The 13,711-nt window shown below is 43.9% G+C and overlaps 1 protein-coding gene across 11 annotated transcripts in view; it reads left to right on the top strand.

Moving 5' to 3' along the window:
* Positions 1-136: 136 nt before the first annotated feature.
* The window catches only part of ABCA1 (ATP binding cassette subfamily A member 1), a 148,500-nt gene continuing 134,925 nt past the window's right edge, over positions 137-13,711 (top strand). For all 11 annotated transcript variants that reach the window (XR_012424495.1, XR_012424496.1, XR_012424498.1 and 8 more), the window contains exon 1: positions 137-368. The gene's annotated coding sequence lies outside the window, so the exon portion shown is untranslated. The remainder of the gene's footprint in view (positions 369-13,711) is intronic.

The following is a 13,711-nucleotide window of genomic DNA, read 5'->3' on the forward strand; positions in this document are numbered from 1 at the left end:
TGCTGAGTGACTGAACTACATAAACAGAGGCCGGGAAGGGGGCGGGGAGGAAGGCGAGAACAGGCTTTGACCGATAGTAACCTCTGCGCTCCGGGCAGCCGAATCTATAAAAGGAACTAGTCTCGGCAAAAACCCCGTAATTGCGAGCGAGAGTGAGTGGGGCCGGGACCAGCATAGCCGAGCCGACCCTTCTCTCCCGGGTTGCGGCAGGGCAGGGCAGAGCAGGGCGGGGGGCTCTGCGCACCAACAGGACTAGTTCTCAGGGCGCTTTGCTCCTTGTTTTTTCCCCTCGTTCTGTTTTCTCCCCTTCTCCGGAAGGCTTGTCAAGGGGTAGGAGAAAGAGACGCAAACACAAAAGTGGAAAACAGGTAAGAGGCTCTCCAGTGACTTATTGGGCGTTATTGTTTTGTTGCGAGGCCAAGGAAGCTTCGGGAAGCTCTCGGTTTCGGGGACTTTGATCCGGAGCCCCGCATGCCCACCACTTGCAACCCAAATGGGACCCGGGGCGGCGTAAATGGGAAGAGGATGTCCTAGGACGAGCTCTGGCGACCCCAGGACTGCGCTGCTGCGCTCGGGACTCGCCCGGCGGTGGAGACTGGGGAGCATCTCTGGGCGTGGAGACCCGGGCGCAGTACCCCGGGCTCAGAGGGGTCGGGGGTGCCCGGGAATGCTGAGGTCGCTGCTGCCGGGTGGGGAGAGTTGCAGGTCCGGCACGGAGCGCTTCTTTGTTCGGAGGGGCCTGAGTTGGCTAGAAACCCCTCTGGTTGCGGGTCGGCCAGTACCTACGGAGACAAATGCCAGCACTGAGTTCTCACTCGGTTCTTAAGAAGCTGGTCTGTTCTGACCTGGGAATCTGCTGTATGCACCCCGGGACTGGAGCAGCGCGTCCTTTTTCCCGAGAACTCGAGTTGGAGGTGTCCCAAACGGGGTCCGTGGTGCTATTACTCACTAGAGGCCTTGGGGCTTTGTGACCTGAGGGGTAGGGAGGTCCTGCCTACAGTCTCGGTGCGCTCAGCCGAGCTGGTGTCCCTGGCGCAGAGCGCGGAACGAGTTTCTTTCTTTTCTTTTTTTCTTTGAGTCTTGCTCTGTCGCCCAGGCTGGAGTGCAATGGAGCGATCTCCGCTCACTGCAACCTCTGCCTCCCGGGTTCAAGCGGTTCTCCTGCCTCAGGCTCCTGAGTAGCTAGGATTACAGGCGCGTCACCACACCCAGCTAATTTTTGTATTTTTAGTAGAGACGAGGTTTCAACTTGATGGCCAGGCTGGTCTCGAACCCCGGACCTCAGGTGATCCACCGGTCTCGGCCTCCCAAAGTGCTGGGATTACGGGCGTGAGCCACCGCGCCTGGCCGAGTTTTGTTTCTTCTAAATACAAGACTTAGGAGAGCCTGCGGAAACCCGGAGGTGGGGTGCCCAATCCTCCCTCCCCCACGTTCCCTGCCGCCCCATCTTCCAGACCCTTGCCGTTGGTCTCTTGGGGCAGCTTCTGCCTGGGCGCAGATGGGGAAGCTGGGGCGAGGTGGTGCTGTGGAATGACCGGGAATAACCCCGGCGGGCGGCGCAGAACTCGGAGCTCCGCCGCGGGGCTGGGCTGGGCTCTGCCTTGAGGGTGGGGGTGCTGGGCGCGCGGGCTGCGGTGGCCCCCGGAGACTAGCCCGCAGCGCCTCCTGGCCGGAGGACCTAGGAATCGGCCGGCTGTACTAGGTGTCTGCTCGCTGTGAATCCGGTGAAGACCGGTGAGTGCAGATGGGGAGGAACTATGAGGTTGAGGCGAAAGCCCGTTTGGTTTTTTTGTTGTTGTTGTTAGCGTGTTTGCCAACTCCCAGGCCGCTGGTAAATAAGGAAGGTTCTTGGGGCGGCGGACGGTGCCAGGGTTGTGTGTAGGTGCCTCTTTAGGTATATCTTTTATCAAAAAGAAGGAAAGAAATAAGATTAAAAATAAGAAAATAAAGAAAAAATTGTATGCCACTGTCTGTAATTGGCCTGCCTTTGCAGCACTGATACCATTAGCTTTTAAAATCCGACTTTTCAATGACATCCCAAGAAGAGAATGGGTAGTATATACACATTCATCTCACAGTGGACAAAGTTCATATTTAAAAAAACTTTCTGGGTACTGAAATCAGCAAGTCACTTGTCCTCCATGGCTGAATCCCTGCTTCCCACGAAGAGAACCTCACAAAAATTTCCCCCGAGTTAAAGAGTGGAATTTTCTTGATTTTTTTTTTTTTCATTTTTTTAACGGTCATAGTTTAGAACCCAGACTTAAATTATGATCTTCTTTTCAAACAAAACTTAAAGTCCTTAAGTTTTCATCTCCCCTTTTATTTCAGCCTATTCTTCTCATACCTACCACAAAAATGATGGAGGCCTTCTGTTGAGAAACTTTCCATTTCTGTTGAGAATATCATTCTCTTGAGAAACTTTCTCCTAAATCAGAGAAAGTATGGAAGCATGGAAAGTATTCCTGAGTAGAACCTCTACAGATATTACAATATTTTTCAAATACAAAGTTTCCATTGTCAGCCTGTTTCCCCAGTGCTTCCACAAACCATTAAATCATTCCACAAACCATTAAAATAATTAATGCTAGGGAATTTTAGGAAAACATTGGATACACAGCATCTGCTTGAGAACCAACAGTATGATCAGACCCACCGGGGAAGAGGGTCTTCAGCGTTCATGATGACTATAAGCCATTTAAGGGACTAGAATTGCTACTGTTGTCAGAGCAGTTTAAGAGTCTGTATTTGAGCCACCTGCACAGTGTTCCAGAATGACATAGCTGACTGTAACCTGGACACCTGTGATATGTTGTCTCTTCTGCAGATGAGCATTTGAAATCTCCACCCTCATATTTCTATGAGTGCAGTCCTATAATGTACCCTGTACACGTTTTTTTTTTTTTTTTTTTTTTTTCTTTTGAGACGCAGTTTAGCTCTGTTGCCCAGACAGGAGTGCAGTGGCGTGATATCGGCTCACTGCAACCTCCACCTCCTGGGTTCAAGCGATTGAGTAGCTGGGAATACACGTGCACACCACCACGCCTGGCTAATTTTTGTGTTTTTAGTAGAGACAGGGTTTCACCATGTTGGCTAGGCTGGTCTCGAACTCCTGATCTCAAGTGATCCGACAGCCTCGGCCTGCCAAAGTGCTGGGATTGCAGGCATGAGCCACCACACCTGGCCTCAAATACATTTTTTTTTTAACTATCCAGATATTAAATAAATAATATGATTATAATAGTTGTTATGGTCATTTAGCATCAAAATTTAAAAGATCATTCTGAACACTTGTTTTGTTTAACTATGCTGAGAGAAGGCCTACTCTAAAAAATGCAACCATCTTCATATCTACATGTGGGTATCACCATGAATGGCCAAAGTTATTGCAATGTTTAATACATACATATATAGCACTGTGTGGCAAGTACTATTTGAAATGTTTTTCACAAGTTTATTCATTTATTGTATTTATTTTGAGATAAGGTCTTGCTCTGTTGCACAGGGTGGAGTGCAGTTGTACAGACAAGGCTCACTGCAACCTCAGCCTCCTGGGCTCAAGTGATCCTCTTACATCAGCCTCCTAAGGAGCTGGGGCCACAGGCATGCACGACTGCTCCTGGCTAAATTTTTAAATTTTTTGTAAAGACAAGGTCTCACTATGTTGCCCAGACTGGTCTTGAACTTCTGGGGTCAAGGGATCCTCCCACATCAGCCTCCCAAAGTGCTGGGATTACAGGCATAAGACACTGTGCAGGTCATCAAATGCTAATTGAATTTTCACAACAAAACCATTTATTGTCCCTAGTTTAAAAGATTAAGTAAATGATGAGGCTAATTTGTCTCTGGCCATATACCTTGCAAGAGGTAGAGCTAAGACTTGAACGCAGCCAGTAAACTCCAGAGTTCTTAACTCCCGTGTTAACATTTCAGCTGCTGCAACCAGGGAGCTTTTCAAGGATGCTCACCACATTCTCTACATTCATCTGCTATAATTCCTTATCAGAATCTACAGCCTGCATCATATTTTCCTTGTTGCTGTGAGTGGATCAGCCAAATTCTCTTTAACTTGAAACCTTGGTTGCGTAGGGATTGCAACATCCTGGAAATAATAGCATAAAATTTACTCAACTCTAATTTTTTACTTGGTTCATAATGAAAACTATACTATTGCTTCAGTCAGATGTTTGTGAATAGCTGTGTGATCTCAAAACATTTTCCCGTGTGATCTATAGAAAATGGAATGATAAGAGTATTAGGCTGTAAGGGCATAAGAAACACAGGAAAAAGAGAAGTGAACTGTTAGTTTAGTTGTAAATCCTAACTTTGGTGATTGTCAAAATTTGTTATAATACAATATGATTCTTGCTTGTCCTATCCTTGATGATGTTGTGGACTTTTTGAAATAAGCTATTTCTCTGTTACTGCTGTTATTGTTTAGAAATCAAATTTAGTTTTTTCTTAAGATATATATATTTTTGGAAAATATACACAGTTTCAAAGTCTGCCTTGTTGGCTGGGTACAGTGGCTCACTCCTGTATTCCCAGCACTTTGGGAGGCCAAGGCAGGAGGATCACTTGAGGTCAGGAATTCAAGACCAGCCTGGCCAACACGGTGAAATCCTGTCTCTACTAACAATACAAAAATTAGCTGGGCGTGGTGGTGGGTGCTTGTAATCCCAGCTACTGGAATTGGGAGGCTGAGGTAGAACAATTGCATGAACCTGGGAGGCAGAGGTCGCACTGAGTCGAGATCGTGCCACTTCACTCCAGCCTGGGCGTCAGAGTGAGACTCTGTCTTGAAAAAAAAATGTCTGCCTTGTAAAAGTGAAATAGGATGAGAAAGTGCCTTTCTTATTAATTGGTAAAGCAAATTAGAAATAAACTCTTTGAAAACACCTCTTGGTAAAAATAGTTTCATTTACTGTTGATTTATGGTATGTTGGATATGCTTTTAAGTTTTTCATGTAATAACTCAGTTCATTCTCAAGAGAACCATGTGAGATAGGTGCTGTTATTGTCTTTATAGATGGGGAAACTGAGGTATAGGCAGGCTAGGTAGATGATTATGGAATTTGTAAGTAGTGGAGCTGAAGTTGCATCCCAGACAGTTTGGCTTCCGTGAGTTTACCAATCTCATGGTAAACACTTTGTCAGACTATCAAAATTTTGATGCATGAAATATTAGCAAAAGGCCAAAAGTGATTCTCTATTTTCATTTGAGTATCTTCACCTGAAAATAGTTGCCTGAATAAGTAGCCTGCATAGAAAGGTACATTTTAGAAATACTTGAAGCCAGAGAATGAAAAGCTTACATAAAATTGATTTCCAGTAGGGCCTTCTGTTACTCTCCATTCTACGAAGACCACAAATAGCATTCAGGCAAAGAGCATTTATTCCAGCAGCGGAGGAGCATCGGATTTGGTTCCCAAAACAAAACAAAGTTTGAAATCCTGTCTTTCCCATGTTGAAAACAAAGTTGGTACAAAACCCTTTAGCTTCTGCAAACCTCCTTTAAGACCCAATTTAAATGCTCCCCTCCTCATGAAGCTCTTCTGGATCCACTCCTTCCCATCACTGAGTTGAAAGTAACATCCCCTTCTTTTTACTTCCGTTAGACTTGGATTACAGCACTCTTTGTGTCTTGTATTTAATACTGTTTTTTTATTATAGTTAACGTTTATTTGTCTTCCTCATGAGTGTATGCTTCTCTAGAGGAAGGTCTTTGATTCATTCTCCCCTGGCCTTAATTCATCCCACCTAATATGGAAAAAGTTTAATAAATGCTGACTTGAGTAAGTCCAACAAGGAGAGTGGGAAACTCATGTTTGCTTCCTGTCTTCTAAAAGACTACTTGAGATAACAGGATAATCACAGAAAAGCATTAGAAATAGAATTATGTGAGAAACAACTGTAGTTAAGGCTAGGTTTATGTTAGATTAAGAAATTTTAGTGCATACTTAAGTTATTTAGGCCAGGTTACTTTTTGTAGAACAAACATTTCTGTTTCGCTCAGTTTCATTTCCGTTTCTGAGGCAGCTGTGATTTAAGAAAATGCTCTAGTCTGTGGCATTCCATATTCAAGTACTTTGAGTTGTATATTAGTTTATTTTTGTTAATAAGAGTGAGATGACTCACTAAGTAATTTAGATATTTAAACACTTTTTAAAAAAACAGAGTAACTTCATATGCATTGGATCTATTCTTCTCTGAAGTCTTTTCTTGGGGGGTGTTTAACATTCTCCAGTGTTTTCTATGCCAAATCCAACTTCCAAGAAGCATTTGGAAGTCAAAGCATTTTATCTGGCTAGTCTTAAAGTCCAGATATTTTGTGATAGCTGGTATTTAGTTTATGACATTTCCCAGGAAGAACTTTTTAGTAGTTGAACCGTTTATGAAAGACTTCCTTGAAGCTACCTTAGAGAGTTTAGTTCTTCCTAAATAAGTAAATAGAATATATTATTAGTATTAGGACATCTTGAAGTGTAGATGCAAATATTGGTGGAAAAGAACATGGATTTCAGAATCAAATTAATATAGATTGGAATTCTGGTTATTACTGATGGATATCTGACATTAGGCAAGTTGCTGATCACTCTTTGCCTCAGTTTCATCATCTGTAAAATAGGCATTTGCGTGTGTGTATAATGTGAACCATATAATATAATGCTTGGCCTATAGTGATATTTATTCATACTAGTGTTTTCAGTGATTTTAAAAGCTTGCTTTAGGCTGGGCGCAATGACTGATACCTATAATTCCAGCACTTTGGGAGGCCAGGACGCGTGGATCATGAGGTCGGGAGTTCGAGACCAGCCTGACCAACATGGTGAAACCCTGTCTCTACTAAAAATACAAAAATTAGGTGGGCGTGGTGGCACAACCCTGTAATCCCAGCTACTCAGGAGGCTTAGGCAGAAGAATCGGTTGAACTCGGGAGGCAGAGATTGCAGTGAGCCAAGATCGTGCCACTGCACAGAGCGAGACTCCATCTCAAAAAAAAAAAAGCTTGCTTTATAGTTTACTTCCACATCAAATTGTCTTTATCCCATGTTACTTGCATTGATGTCCCAGACATGAAAAAAAGATGATAACAATAACAGTTATTAAATTAGGTTCCACTCTTATTCTAGATCACCAATTCATATTACTATTCAGACTTGGAACAATTAGATTTTAGTTAAACTTTATTCCAAATATGCATATAATTGTCAGTGGTTACTATATTTTGGGGAAGAGATTGTTGACTTCTTTGAAAAAAGATTTGGATTTTCTCTAAAGAAAAAATACACATGAGCTCATATAATCCAAATTTTATGTGTAATTACAGGGTGTTCGTGAATGCCCACAAACTCATTAAGAAGATGTGTGACCTTGGACAAGTCATTTTACTTTTCTGTTTTTCAGGTTATTGGTCTATAAAATGTTACTACTTGACTTTTAAAGAGTCCTTCAGGCTCTTATGTCCTCTAACCCCAGGTCTGTATTTAGAAGAAGACGTGATCCTTTAATTAGAGCCATCTAGAGATCTGAGGAACATGCTGAGCATTAGTGTAACATGCCATGTGGATTTTGAGAGGTAAAGAAGAAATATCCAGGGAATGCCTCAGAGCATTCCTGATTAGATTGATGACAGAAGAAAGGAATGAGAGGGAGGAGAGAAAACTGTTGAAATTTCCTATTTACCTGCTTTGACTGAAGATTTGAATCATAGAACCAGAAGGGGTTCTCATCTGAAATGCAAAGGAAGGAGGAGTTGGTTTAATTCAATAAGTTTCAGCTGAGTAAACATGATTTAGTGAGATACTGTTCTTGCTTCTGACTCACCATTTGGAAAATCTCTCTAAAATAAAATTGGACTCTCCATCTCAGACATCATTTTGGGTATAGGTTTTGCTTTTTTTTTTTTTGAGACGGAGTCTCGCTCTGTTGCCCAGGCTGGAGTGCAGTGGCGCAATCTCAGCTCACTGCAACCTCCGCCTCTTAGGTTCAAGCAATTCTCCTTCCTTAGCCTCCTGAGTAGCTGGGACTTCAGGCATGTGCCACCATGCCTGGCTAATTTTTGTATTTTTTAGTAGAGACAGAGTTTCACTATGTTGGCTAGACTGGTCTTGAACTCCTGAACTTGTGATCCGCCCGCCTCGGCCTCCCAGAGCGTTGAGATTACATGCGTGAGCCACAGCGCCCAGCCTAAGTTTTGCTTCTTATAGTGGAGTCCTGTTAAGCCAATAGGTGATCAAAGGAAAACATAAGCAACTCTTCAGGCTCATTCATCCTTCAATAATAGAATGCTAGTACCCATCCTAGGAGGAGAATTGGACTATACCTCATGAGGATAGTTTTAAGTATCTCAGAAGACCCTCACTGGGGGTAGGTGGGTAAGACACAAAGCTTTCTAAAGCATTGTCTTGAATTTGTTGTTTGAGAGATCATAAGGAGGAGGAGTAAAAGGAGGAAGAGGTTTCTGGCCAGGGGCAGGGAGGGGGAAGGAGCCGCTAAGAAGATGTTTGGATGTCGTATCCCTGTTCACCCTTGCTTTGCAAACTTCTTATAGGATGCCAGGTTGGGAATAATTCTTTTTGACAAGAGTCAAACCAAGCTTGTTTTCTGGAAGAAGCAAGTCTTTGGAGGGTGGTGGCTTGAAATCTGTTGGATCTGGTATTTAGGTGATCCACTTTGACATAAAGGCAACACTGAAGCAAGCAGCAGCTTTCCTTGGAAAGGCAGGGAGAACGTGAAGGCCCAGACCGATGAGCTTACACTGACCTGCAGACCCTTCTCCACTCCCAGGCATGTTTGGTGGCAGAGTTTACCTTAGTTGGGGTTAGGCTATTCTCTGGTACTGGGAGAGAGAAGGAAGAGGAAGATATGATATTAACAACAACAATACATATATATATATTAAAATTAAATGCACTAATACACAGTGCTATTAAACAGAAATTTATTTGTTCAGCAAATGTTTGTTAAACACCGTGTCCGGAATTGGTGTGTTCTTGGTCTCACTGACTTGAATGAAGCCGCGGACCCTCGCAGTAAGTGTTACAGTTCTTAAAGATGATGTGTCCAGAATTTATTCCTTCAGACATTCAGATGTGTCTGGAACTTCTTTTTTCTGGTGGGTTCGTAGTCTTGCTATCAGGATTGAAGATGCAGACATTCACCCTGAGTGTTATAGCTCATAACGGCAGCATGGACCCAAAGAGTGAGGATCAATAAGATTTATTAGAAACAGGTAAAGAACAGAGCTTCCACTGCGCAGAAGAGAACCCAAGACGGTTAGTGCTGGCTGGCTAGGGCAGCCTGCTTTTATTCCCTTATCTGGCCCCACCTGCTGATTGGTCAGTTTTACAGAGAGCTGATTGGTCTGTTTTGACAGAGTGCTGATTGGTGCGTTTACAATCCTTGAGCTAGACATGGAGTCACAGGGTGCTAGTCCTCCAAGTCTCCACTGGGTTAGCTACATACAGAGTACCAATTGGTGTATTCACAAACCCTGAGCTAGACACAGAGTGCTGATTGGTGTATTTACAAACCCCTCAGCTAGACACAGAGTGTTGATTGGTGCACATAGGATCCTCTGGCTAGATATAAAAGTTCTCCAAGTACCCCTCCAGTTCAGGAGCCCAGCTGGCTTCACCGTGGATCCTGCATGGGGGCTGCAGGTGGAGCCAACTCTGCACTCCTCAGCCCTTGGGCTGTCGGCAGGACCAGGCGCCACGGAGGAGGGGGCGGAGCCACGGAGCAGGAGGCTCAGGCCGGGCAGGAGCCCATTGCAGGGAGAGAAGCTCAGACATGGCAGACTGCAGGTCCCGAGCCCTATCCTGCGGGGAGGCAGCTAAGGCCCAGCGAGAACTTGAGTGTGGCGCGCCAGCCGGTAGGCACTGTTGGGGGACCCGGCGCAACCTCTGCAACTGCTGGCCCAGGTGCTAAGCCCCTCACTCCCTGGGCCATGGTGCAGGCCGGCTGCTCCGTGTGCGGGGCCGCCGAGCCCGCGCCCGCGCCCGCGCCGCCCGGAACTCACACTGGTCCGAGCGCAACGCGGGTTCCTGCCCGCGCCTCTCCCTCCACACCTTCCTGCAAGCAGAGGTCGGAGGCTCTGGTCTCAGCCATCCCAGAGAGGGGCTCCCATGGTGCCCTGGCGGGCTGAAGGGCTCCTCAAGCGCCGCCAGAGTGGACGCCGAGGCCGGAGGCCGAGGAGCCGCTGAGAGTGAGGGCTGCTAGCACATTGTCACCTCTCAACACCATGTACTGTGGAAAGTACTAGGTGCTGGACAGAGGTCGGAAGACTTTTAAGAATCTGCCACCATTGATTATCTCTTTTTGCTTGGCATTCAAGCCTCTTTGAAATAAGGCTGTGACCCATTTTGGCAGTTATGTCCTGGATTGTAAGACACATGCTTGAAGGAACTATAGCTGGTTTTCTCACCAGACTGATTAACATAAGTGTGGTTTGGTACCTGTTAAAGGAGTCTCTCTCTACAGGTTTTCATCTTCTACTTTAGGAACCCCTTCCTGGTATTGTTTGGCTCCTCATTGTTCTGGAATCTCATGTCCATCTCTTGTATTTGCCTTGGTTCACACTCGATCCTCTACTCATATTCCTCACCTACTGAAATTTTACCCATCACCCAGACCGTGGGTGATGGAACACAGCATGGGCTGGTTCTTCTTATATATGATCTCATTTAATTTTCACTGGAACTCTGAGATAGGTAACATTTCGGCCCACTCAAATTATAGAAATTGACTCACATTTTTGTAATCATCAATATATTTAAAAATAACTTTATATTTGACCTGTAATTGGAAAACCAGTATCAGTTACAAACGAAAGGTAATTTTAAACATAATTAGGATGAAGACAAATTATTTTTCTTACAGTGTATGTATAAGATAAACTATTGGTTCCCAAAGGCCCCAGCTGACCATGAGACTTAACTTACTTTGTTGAAAAGGGAATTAGTAAGCATTAAAGAGGTGTCAAAAGGAAGACTAAACAAAAGCTTACTCCTTTTTTTTTTTTCTGAGACGAGTCTTGCTCTGTTGCCCAGGCTGGAGTGCAGTGGCACCACCTTGGCTCACTGTAACCTCTTCCTCCTGGATTCAAGCGATTCTCTTGCCTCAGCCTCCCTAGTAGCTGGGATTTCAGGTGCATGCCACCATGCCTAGCTAATTTTTGTATTTTTTGTAGAGATAGGGTTTCGCCATATTGGCCAGGCTGATCTCGAACTCATGACCTCAGGAGATCCACCCACCTCGGCCTCCCAAAGTGTTAGAATCACAGGCAGGAGCCACCGCATCCGGCCGTTTACTCCTTAATGTAATAAGAATGTTATATAGGCTGAAGAAGTGCTGAAAAGAACCATATTTTCTCATGATGTGGTTCAATGTTTAATATTGTGCTTGTTCATCTCCTAAAATCCTCTGAATATCACTTAAATTCATCCTGTGTAACTCTCCCACATTTGAGGAAATACTGAGCTTGCCTATTATTATATTAGCCCCATATTTCAGGTGATGTACCTGACACAAAGAGAAGTTAAATAACTTGCTCATGGTTCCATATTTGGCTAATGGCAGAGCCAGAGATTCAAACTCTTGTCTGTCTGACTCCCAAGTTTGTGCTTTTCCCACTTGGCTGAATTTCTCATGCTACCTCCTCCATAACACCTTTCCTAGAACTTTTAAGGAATGCTTCCCCTGTTCTCTCATAGCATTTTAATGTAAGTTGCCAAAGTGTCCCAGTTTGCACCCCTACCAACAATGTGGGAGGAAATAGCAACATATTTTTGATGTTGGGGTCTAGTGTTACAGTTTCTTATGCTCTTTGGGATGTATATTCCGTGGCTACTGGATACCCAAGTCCCAAGCAGTTTTCTTAGACTCAGAAGATCATCCACTTCAGCTTCTTCATCAAAAAGACTTGTTTTCTGGCTGAGCATGGTGGCTCACACCTGTAATCACAGCACTTTGGGAGGTGGAGGCAGAAGAACTGCTTGAATCCAGGAGGCTGAAGTTGCAGTGAGCCGAGATTGCATCACTGCCCTCCAGACTGGGCGACAGAGCAAAACTCTGTGTCAAGAAGAAAAAGAAAAGAAAAAAAAAAAGACTTGTTTTGTGTTCCATTACCCACAGTGGTAGAATGGCTTGTTAAATTTATTCTCCAGATGCCATTAACTGGAAATTAAAATCTTAGTCTCTTGCCTCTTTAATCCAGGCTTCTTCATACTATATCAGAATTTAGGATAACTATTACAGCGCCCTTTATAGGAGAGAAAAAAAGAAATTGTGTCTCTAGACGTCTGTTCCTTTCAGCTTAAAATGGACACTCAAATGTTAAATGGACTGGCCTCATTTATTTCTCCTGTCTGTTGGTCCAATTTGAATCTTAAGGCATTTTTTCAATTGGAATTTTTTGTTTCTCTCAAATACAAATTGTTCTTTGTAAGTTTGAATCAGAACAAAATCCTGAATGTTGAGGGTTTCCTAAAGGCTGTTTCTTTATGCAAAAGCATGGAACCTGATGTTGATGTTGGCTGCTTAAAATTAACTGTGAATCAAGGCAGCGTTTTTATTTATTTACTTTTTACTTCAGTGATTGTGTTAATTATAGTAGAAACCTTAAGTTCACGATAAAGAAAGCCTTTGGTCAAGTATTGTTTATTCAGTTGTTGGTCTTGTTGCAGGATTTGCAAATTTAGTGAAATTAGTGCCATTTTTCAGTTTACAATTCCAGTCACATTTCACATGATCAGAGCGTGGCTTTCTCCTCTGTGGAGCAAATAGAGGGCTGTCTGACACTTGGTTCCAGTGGCTTCCATTAAGCAGAGTGGACATGTCCCTGGAGTCTGCAGAGAAGAGCATGGCACTCTGACCCCAGATGGCACTCCATTTTGGGACATTGTCCAATTCTAGTTCATAGAGTGTGTGACCAACACCAGCTCTCACCTGATGAGAGCATGTTGTTGCTTGGGGGATTGGATTGTGTGAATTTTTCAGAACTACGGTTGAGAAAAGGAGGCTAGCAAAAATGCAACCCAATAATTCAGTTTCATTTTTCCCACTTTGTTCTTTGGCACACAGAATGTTTGATTTGTGAAAATCTTAATAACAGTAGTTCTTTCTATAAGGAACACTCGGAATCTTGATAATATTGAAATAATACAGATCCTTTTGTAGGATCCTCTCAGACCTCATAGAGTTCATGTTGTCAACGTTTAAAGAAAAACACCCTTAAGTTTTTGTTTTTCAGAATCACAAGTAGGTGGATTTCAACCTGTGATCTTATTCCCCTTTCTTCTCTTAATTTAGTGAGGCAGCCAGCGAGAAGGTTTGTTTTGGTTTTTCTAAAGAAGGAGTTTGGTTGCAGGTTTTGGAGGGCAAGACTTAGACTCTGTGTCTCTGTGCTTGCCCTGGAACTTTGATTAAATTCTCACTAACCGAGTTAGCTGGCCGTCGCCGGGCTGCAGAAATAGAAGTGTCTTGCACATATGACATATGACTGTTTCAAGAGCTGGCTGGTGAAAGGACATTCTGGAGAAGGCTGCTGATACTGTATGAACTAGAACTGGACAAGAGCCTGGAGACTGGATGACTCAGTTTGGCACCAGTAAAGGGAATAAAGTGTTAAGGTGGCAAAATTGTATCCAGGTGTTGATAGGCTTCCTGCGTTCCTGACTTGAGCCTGTGGGTTTAGAGTTCAAGACTC

The sequence above is a fragment of the Macaca fascicularis genome, chromosome 15, assembly GCF_037993035.2.
Source record: "Macaca fascicularis isolate 582-1 chromosome 15, T2T-MFA8v1.1".
In the NCBI taxonomy this organism is placed as follows: domain Eukaryota; kingdom Metazoa; phylum Chordata; class Mammalia; order Primates; family Cercopithecidae; genus Macaca; species Macaca fascicularis.